The 9,431-nt window shown below is 41.4% G+C and overlaps 1 long non-coding RNA gene across 1 annotated transcript; it reads right to left on the reverse strand.

Moving 5' to 3' along the window:
* Positions 1 to 277: 277 nt before the first annotated feature.
* Positions 278 to 8,312, reverse strand: LOC134300072 (uncharacterized). Its single transcript, XR_010007299.1, has 3 exons — positions 7,826 to 8,312; positions 3,647 to 3,746; positions 278 to 663 (listed from the first exon to the last, which is right to left on the reverse strand). It is a non-coding gene; the product is annotated as an uncharacterized LOC134300072 (long non-coding RNA).
* Positions 8,313 to 9,431: the final 1,119 nt, after the last annotated feature.

Consider the following 9,431-nt stretch of genomic DNA (forward strand, 5'->3'; position numbering starts at 1 on the left):
AACTAGCCTTATTGTAGCTTAATCAATCCCAACCTGCAGTCTAATCAGTAATCAGTCTGTTTATGTATTTTTCTCATTCGGCTGATCCTGTATTTAGGCGTCGCCACAGCGGATGTGGTCCACAGACTTGGCACAGTTTCTACATCAGATGCTTTTTTCTATTTGGCCTTGGAGCCGGTGCACCTCCCAATGGCACATAGTAATAAATTTTATCACACATTATTTAGTTATGATAAACCACTTGTCAGCTGTGCTTACTAAAGGAACCAGGATCTGCTTTACATCATTTAGTTTTTTATTTCCTCATCACAGGATGTGCTGTTTGGTGTTTGCTTAAATAAACTGGACTGGAACTGAAGCAGTGGTGATCATAGGTCCACAAACCTGCTGTTACCAGAGGTTAGCCAGTGTTCTCCGGTTCCCGCCTGTGGGTGATCTAGTCAGCCTGTCCGTGCCTGTCGGAAACAGGACGACATTCCAGGCGTTTTAACAGAAAAAGCCCAAAACTATGTGAGGGACCTGGTGCTGGTGTGCTGACGTGTGATCTTCTGTTTGCTCTTTTGCTTGTTTTTAACCAAAATCTGTCCTTTAAATGCAGTCAGTATTTAGTCAAGCAATATTGATTTTGTTATCCTGATCAGGGTCTTTGTGGGTCCAGTTCTTCTGTAAGACACAAAAAAAAAAAATTTTTTTGATTGTGTTAGAAACACTTGGCACAGGGCAGCATAACAGCCTGGACAGTTAGTTTAGTTTGTCATATTTAAGTCACTAGTTAGTTTTTAAATAATGTTTAATTGTCATTAGACAGATTGAAGATTGTGAATGATTAACGTCGCTCATCTTTTACAGGGTGGGATCTGCTGAAACCGGGCCTGTAGAGGAAGAATGGCCTGATCCATCAGTTTACGCCACTGCTCCAAGGTCAAAGGTCAGTCAGAGTTATTTACTCAGAGACAGGTCTTAACAGGCCCTATGTGAAAATACACTATATAACCAAAAGTATATGGACACCTGACCACAAGCTTGTTGGACATTCCATTTTAAAAACAAATGCTTGTTAAAACAGAGCGACATCTGTGTGATCTTTTCAGCTGTAACAGCCGCTCTTCTCAGAAGACTTCTCACAAGACTGTGGGCATACAGTCAAAGGATGACAGCAGGTGAATGGCTGGGCACTGATGTTGGTCAGGTGTCCAGTGGGGCTGAAGTCAGGGCTCTGTGCAGGCCACTGGAGCTTTTTTAATTTAAACTGAGCTTTTCTTCATGTCTTTATAGAACTTGCTGTGTGCTCAGGGGCCTTCCCTAAACGGTTGCTGCAAAAATAGGCATTAGTAAAGCAGTTGTTCTGGCTGCAACACATGAATTCAACCAATCTTAGTGTAAAGTACAGTCCTATGCAAAACTGGACCCCCTGAGCCCCTGATCAGGATATAGTGGTGGTAAAAGATGAACATGAAATAAAATAATAAACATCTTTATGGGAACAAACTCCAGTTATTAAGAGCTTTTATTTATTATCAGACAGACAGACAGACAGACAGACAGACAGACAGACAGATTTTAGTTCCAATTAAAGTTCCAGTAGCATTATAAATCAATAACACATTATTAAAATTCAACAAAATAAATTAAACAGCACAAACACAACAACCAAGATTGAAAGTAACCTGATTATTACATATATTGCATAACTACAGTGCAGTTATTAATGAATGAATGAAAGTAACAGTACTAAAAGTACTAGTAAAATAAAATAGGAGGCATTATTTGATACTCAAATGTTAATTTATTACTGGGTAATCAAAATTATTTTATATTCTTCATTAAATTAATAAATAAACTTAAATTCATGCTAAATAGAACAGATTCTCTAGATTGTTTGGCAGAATTGGTTCATTACCTGACGGTTTATTTATTAATGAAGTGTATTTCTTTACCTGGCCTGTAGACGGCGCTGTGGCCTCACTTATTACCAGTGCACACACGTCTCACAGATCAGCCAGTTTGTTGTTGTTTTAAATTTCATTTCTTGTCTGTCTAAACACACACCCAGATTCCTTCTGTATGTACGTTGCTAGTTTTATGAACCCAACACGAAATGTTGTGTTTGTTTACCTTAGGTCACGTGTTTGTTAGGATATGAACATGCCACCTTCAGCAGAGCAAACTATTAATAAGTGCTGACATCCGAGCTTTCAGTGCTGATGGTTATCTGTTCACAGCCCCGTGTGTATGTGGGTGGTGTGTTTACCTTCCATATTTCACGCTGTCAAATACAGTGCTGTGATAAACAACAGTCACATTTCTGATCCTCTCTGGTTTTGTATATTTGTCACTCGGAGTGGATTTTAATTGTACAATTTATAAACATATTATCAGTTAAGTAAAGGAAATGAAATGCTTCCAACTTGCATAACCCAAATGCATTAACAGTTTAGGGAAGGCCCTATTCTGTTCCAGCATGAAGAAAAACAAGCTCTGTAAGGACATGAAGAAAAGCTTGATTTAAAGAAACTCCAGTGGCCTACACAGAGCCTCTTTTAACCGGATGGGCACAAATTCCCATACACAGACATACTTCAAAAAGTCATGTGAGAAGCCTCCTTAGAATTGTTGCTGTTGTTGTAGCTAGAAAGATCACATAAAGGTCGCTCTGTTTTAATACCATTTGTTTTTGAAATATGATGTGCGAATACTTTTGGCTGTATAGTGTAAGTCAAGGTGGCTCGCGGTATCCAGCTAATAAGATGCATATATGTGCCCATTCAGTCAAAACATGAGAGCATTTGTAAGGCTGGGCACGGATGTTGGTCCAGAAAGCCTGAGTTGATGTTCCGGTTCATTCCAAAGGCTGTTTGATGGGGCTGAATTCAAGGACTGATGTTCTCATTATAGAGCTTGCTGTGTGCAGTCATGCTGTAGCAGCAGTGGACCTTCCCTAAACTGTTGCTGCAAAGTTGGAAGCATATATTTTTCTGTTTATATAAATGAATGAAAAATTAATAAATGAATTTGAAAATGAGTGTATATAGTATATGTACAGATGTGCTTTTGGCTGGTCCTATATTTCAGTACCTTTTATTTATCTTCCTGTTTCATCTCTAAAAATACCGGGTCAGTTTGGATTACCTGAGAACGAGGTGGATTTATTACTGTAGAAAGTAAAACACTTACACCCTACTGAGGAATCCCAGAGCCACGACTTGTTTCCCACTTTCACCAACACACTCATCATCTCTGTAAAGATTTACATAATCGTTCACAGCGTAGGTGGCGCTGGTGATAAACTCGCCGGACCTGAACCTGATATCTGATCTGTAACTCTTGTTTATTAATGACTACACATCATTCTTTTTCACACATGTGGCTGTGTTTTACTCGTTCTTTCATCGGCCACTTCTTTTCACCTACCAGACACTGAGCATCTGTCTCAAAACACGAGAGGATTCTAACAGACATCGAACTTTAGAAGGCCGTTTATCGAGACGCTGTAGTTAGACAGAGGTTGTGTCATTGGCCTCGAGTACACAAAAGACTCCCTTTGTGTACCGAAAACTGTTAAATTGTCACTGACAAGCTCAAAAATAGACAGGTATACTCACAGATTAAAATGAAATATTAATAATAAATAATGAGAATTACTTACATTTGAAATCAGCTTCACTTGCTGCACATAGCCTGTTTTACAGAAGAAGGCTTTTGGCCATATAGTGTATCAGGACTAGTGCTGCTCTCAATAAGAGTGCCTGTTTAAAAGTACGTAAATCAAAATAAATATACATTTTATAATAACGTAATAAATGTATATATGTAATAATATCTATAAAACATACAATGTTATGTAGTACAGAAAAGTGTGACCTCTGTGTCACAGCCCAAAACCTTCCTGTGTCCATACTGCAGGACTTTTATTACATTTTATTACTGCATTACTTTATTTTATTCATGTTTGGGAAATATTTGCATCCAAATTACATCCGAATGCACAGGTTAACATCCTTTATATGTCCTATATTTTTAAATATAGTACAATACATATCTGATGCACGTCTGATTTTCTCTTCCTGCAGAAGGGACTCTTTAGTTCTGAGACTGACCTCCACAAGTCCAAGCGCTTCTCTGCGTTCTCCTTCGGCTGGAGGAAGAAGAAAAAGAACAAAGGTCTCTCTCAGAGCGTCTCAAGTATCAATGTGGAACCAGAGGCCAAGGGTCACTACAGGTCACAGATGAAAGAATACAAAGTGGATGAAGGAGACAAAGTGGACGAGTACAAAACCCATCACCCGGACTTGAGTCAAACCGATGATGACTGCTCCTCTGGTGGAGGATTCATGCCGGTTAACATCGACAGCACGTCTATTTCATTTATCGATGCGTCAGCTTCTGATAGTGAAGATTTTCAGACGCCTTCAGAAAGTCCAGGTTTGGGTCTTGTGGAATTTCAGTTTCCACCTAGTGAGTCAAGTAGCATGTACCCCAAAACTCCTGAAGAAACACTTGACTTTTATGAAGCTGGCACAGCAGAGATGGTAGATGTTCAGAGTCCGGTAGAAGCTCCATCTGCGTCTGACGCTTCCTCTATCAACGGCTTGATTATAAGTGAAGTGCGAGTTATGAGAGGCGCTGATAGCGAGGATTACTCTCACCCACTTCAGAACTCTGAGTCCAGTGAACCGGACATGACCGAAGAACCTGCTGTGAACCTGACAGCTGACGCTGGATCAGGTACCATGTTTGAGAATTTGGAGGAGTCAGCACTGACTGACATGATGTTAAACTTCATGGAATCCAAATTCGCTTCTTTAGACTCACCAAAGTTTTTACTCTCCAACTCGAACTCAAGTCGTCCTGAAGAAACTTCAAGTCAAGCCACTGATACCAGACCTCCTCCTCCCAGAAGCAGTGATGGTTCCAGTATTGATGATGATACCAATCAAGCCCCTGTTGTGTCTAGGTTCCCCATACCTATCTCACTGAGCAGAATTGAGAACCTGGACCATAGTGCTGGTTCTGATGGTCCTCAAGATGAATCTGTGTTAAACCAGGAACCGCAGTCCTACTCTGTCCATTCAGAGATCTCTTACGCTACTAAGGAAGATCTGGCTTCAGTGGACGTCCCACTGACCGTTACAGAATGTTCCGCAGACGTCACTGACTCTGAACCTGTTCTGGATCTTCATCAAGCAAACAACCACACTGTGTCTGACACAGAAACTACCACTTACGGCCAGTTAGGATCCTCATACAGCAGCACTGACCCCAACGTCAACTTGAACCTGTCCTGCTCAAGGTATGAAACTGACCATTCAGGAAGCAAGCAGGAAACAAATCTTGCCGGACGATACTCTCCAGAGTCAGATAACTCCACCTGTTTCCCATCACCCAGCACCCAAGACACATTCGAGTCTTTGTCTTCAGAAACTGTCTCATCTGCTAAAGATCACTTGACCACCAATTTATGCAAATCTCCAATTTATGCTGCCTCTTCTTCCACTTCTTTTTGTGAGAACCAGAAAGCAAATGAAGAAGGGTTTAGTGGTGAAGAAGACCAAATCCTTTCTCAAGAACCTGCTGAAGGTACTGAAATAGAAGGTTGGAAGAATTGTGGGCTTGCAAGCGATGCTTGTTCAACCAATTATAAACTTGACTTGGAGTGTCCACTTGGACAGGCAGATCTGGTGAAGGTTCATGCAGAGGAACATGAGGCTGGACTAAGGTTTGAAGAATTAGAAAAGAATAAGGATCATCTTGCAAAATGCCAAGCTGGAGACAAGCTTGAAACAGATAATATCGAAGACAAGATACACCAACAAGTGTTCCACAGTGAGAGTAAAGATCAGGAGATATTTCCAGAAGAAAGTGAACCAGTATGGGTTAAAGTTGACCAGCAGCATGAAGATGTTTCTGCTGTGGAACCAGTCACACCAGTTCAGCAGGTGTATGTGCTGGAGGAATGTGGTACTGCCCCTCCCTGCAGTCTGCATGGGGAAGTGTCGATGACAGACTACAGCCTGGAAACACACCCACACCCGGGGACAGGGTCATGCCACTCCCTGCACTCTCAGTTCACGATACCAGGGCAGGAGGACCCGGCCGGGGGTGGAGCGAAGGTGAGTGTTGTTAGGTTCCATGTGGAGAGAGAGGACATCAATACACAGGAGCCAGTGACACAATCAGCAAGCGACGGAGCACCAGGACAGGATACGTGTTCATGCCCTGCAGCCAGGGCAGCTGAAAACGACAGACCTGAAGAAGCTGAGCCTCAGAGATCACACACAGAACCCTGGAGTCTGTCTGACACACCTGAAGGGGTCACTTACAACACAGATACCTTCAGGAAATCTGCAGGGGTCATTGTTTGTGTCCGGGAGTTTGACCCTGGCCAGTCTGTGAACGAGGAAGATAGTCATTCGACAAGGCAAAGCGCACCGAGGCTGTCAGCATCCGAGAGGTAAGTGGGTAACCTTTCATTTTTGAGGGATGTGTTTGTTCCTAAGTGCTGCATTGGCTGATAATCAGGTCTTTTAATGTGAGGCTCAGGTTTCAGCTCTACAACCACCTATTCTTTGGACACTGGAGGACTTCAATGCTCTGATACGATCATTACATGTCCCACTATAAAAGATAATTAAAACTAATCTTGTCCAATATTACATCACACTGTGCAACCATGTGTATTTTTATTTTCTACTTCTGCATTTTCCCTCCAATTCTCTCCCAATTTAGTTGTATCCAATTACCCGATCGTATTTCACCTCTACTTCTGATCGAGGAGGGCTTTAACTAACACTGACAAATGAGATTTCAGTACGAGAGTCAAACATCGACCCCTGTTATTCCCCGTCTCCGAAAAGGCCAGTTATTGTCCGTGTGGGCGCCTGCGGATGCACCATCACATCACTACATCAAACGCAAACCAGAATGAGCCCTCTGTGTGATGGTATAAGTGTTATGCTGAATTACAACATGATTTAAAAAGCAAAATGAAGTGAAAGGAAGCTTGGCATGTGTATATGGGTATGAATGAATGAGTAATTGAGTCGGTCTTCTTTCTTAAATAGAAATGTTTGGATCAGTCACAGTGTTCCATACATACGTCTTACGTCGTTTTCAATTCAAAGCTCTAAATCTGATACGATGGGTGCTTTTGTCCACACTGACTTAATCTTTCTGATTATTACTAGACACACAGTACAAGAGCTAATTTACCCGATTTAGTTCTGCTGCAATCAGACCGTCCAGAAAAATCTGACAGGGTCAGAAATTCGGATCAGAACCTGACAGTGTGAGCACTGCTGAGGCCAATCCAGGAGGATGAAGTAAAAGACTTCTATGAACCTGGAACGGCTGCTTTTGATGCCACTGATCATGTTCTGAGTCCGGTACAAACTCCATCTGCATCTGTCGCTTCCTCTATCAACAGCTCAGTTATAAGCGGACGCAGAGTTATAAGTGGCGCTGATAGAGTCCAGTAAACCAGACATGACCAAAGAACCCACAGTGAGCGATACTGCTTAAGTCTATGTTTTGTCTAGTTTCCTCACACCTACCTCTGAATCTTCTAGCAAAATTGAGAACCTGGACCAAAGTACTGGTGCTGATGGTGTCTCAACCATAAACCGCAGTCCTGTTCTGTCCATTCAGAGATCCCTTCAGCTATTAAATGCTTCTCTTTTAACTATGGAAGGTCTGGCTTCAGTGGACATCCCACTGACGTTACAGAATTATGTTCCACAGACGTCACTGATGATCGTTTGATAAGCCGTGGCGAGGTTCTGATTCTGTTCTAGATCTGTTTCATCAAGTGAACTTAGCAACATCTTACCAACAGACATCTTCAGAGGATGTTTTGTCTTTTTCCTTCACCCCATACATCCATTCTCATTTTTTACTCCTGGTCACTGACTGACCACCTTTTGTCTTGTGTCCAGCATCACCTTTCTAGATGCTAGATTTCCCTTGGTGCCATTGTGGTCCAGTCCTTTAGAAAACGGTTTGATCCTACATTGCTTATATTAACTCTAAAGTGTTTGACATTATTTAAGCACTAAAATTAGGTCAGATTTCTCTTTGTTTATTGTTTATGGAACACCTTTATGTGTTATTAAATTATTTGTATCCAAGTATCCAAGCTTGTTTGGAAGCTGGACCCAACAGTGTGCCCAACAATGGCTTTATGGCAGAACCAATAAATTAGGAAACCAGTGAGCTTGGCAAAGCACGGAGTCTCCAGGACTCGAGTTGAGAAATCACGCTTTAGCTGATAGTGGGATAGTAATCTGCACCTCGCCCATCACTGATGTCGCCTCGTATCTCCTGACACGGGTTCAATGTTTCATGTGAATGGGAGCGGCGCACACATGCTATTAGGAGCGTAGATTCCTGCGATGAGCTCACATCAGAGCAAAGTGTAACTGATAACTTATAACCAGTGAAGGTCAGTAACAGTTACTAAGTAACGCGTTACTCTAATCTGACCGCATTTTTCAGTAACGAGTAATCTAACGCGTTACTATTTCCAATCCAGTAATCAGATTAAAGTTACTTATCCAAGTTACTGTGCGTTACTATTTTTGTCATTTTCCTTAGTAAAAACATATATATTTGCTTTCTTCTTGCGTCTCGGGGAGTGACGTCTGGCCTATGCGACAGTTAAGTCATGGGCTGCGTCCGGAATCGGTTACTTACAGAGTGTGCACTAGATTGGAGGAAGTGTGCACTACTCGGCCAACGCCGAGTGATGACGTGGGACGTGATGACGTAATATCACCATGGTTACAGACTCATTACAAATCCCACTTGCCAAAATGTAGGATATTTATCGTCTTTTTGTTATTTATTTGTCTTTAAAAATTTTATTTTATTTATCTTACTTAAACTTGTGAACAGAGGACTCCGTTTTCCACGTCTTTCTTGTTTCTTATTCCGCTTCAATCGCAGCTCCAGTTGCATTATGGGATACATTAGCGGACCGCATTATATAACTAATAATGTAACTTGTAATATAACTTAGTTACTTTTAAAATCAAGTAATCCATAAAGTAACTAAGTTACTTTTTAAAGGAGTAATCAGTAATCAGATTACTTTTTCAAGGTAACTTTGCCATCACTGCTTATAACGCAAACATACAGGTCACTTCAGAATAATAAATTGGCATGGACTTTTCCATCTTACAAAAACAAACCAGTAACAAGTTACTGTGGTTAGTACAATGTTTAGTTGTTCTTTAGCTTCATCAGTTTGATGCATGGTTGTTGCAAAATGTCCGTACAGGCATTTACAGATCAGATCGCTCATCTAATCGCTCAACCACACCTCATTCCAACCTCATTTTTTCGGACATTCCTGACGTATTTTGTCGTGACCTGTCATTTGTTCAAGTTGACGTTGGTCTAGAAAGCTATTTAGACGTCCTGCTAGTGTTGCATAC

This window comes from Trichomycterus rosablanca, chromosome 22 (assembly GCF_030014385.1).
Source record: "Trichomycterus rosablanca isolate fTriRos1 chromosome 22, fTriRos1.hap1, whole genome shotgun sequence".
Classification (NCBI taxonomy): domain Eukaryota; kingdom Metazoa; phylum Chordata; class Actinopteri; order Siluriformes; family Trichomycteridae; genus Trichomycterus; species Trichomycterus rosablanca.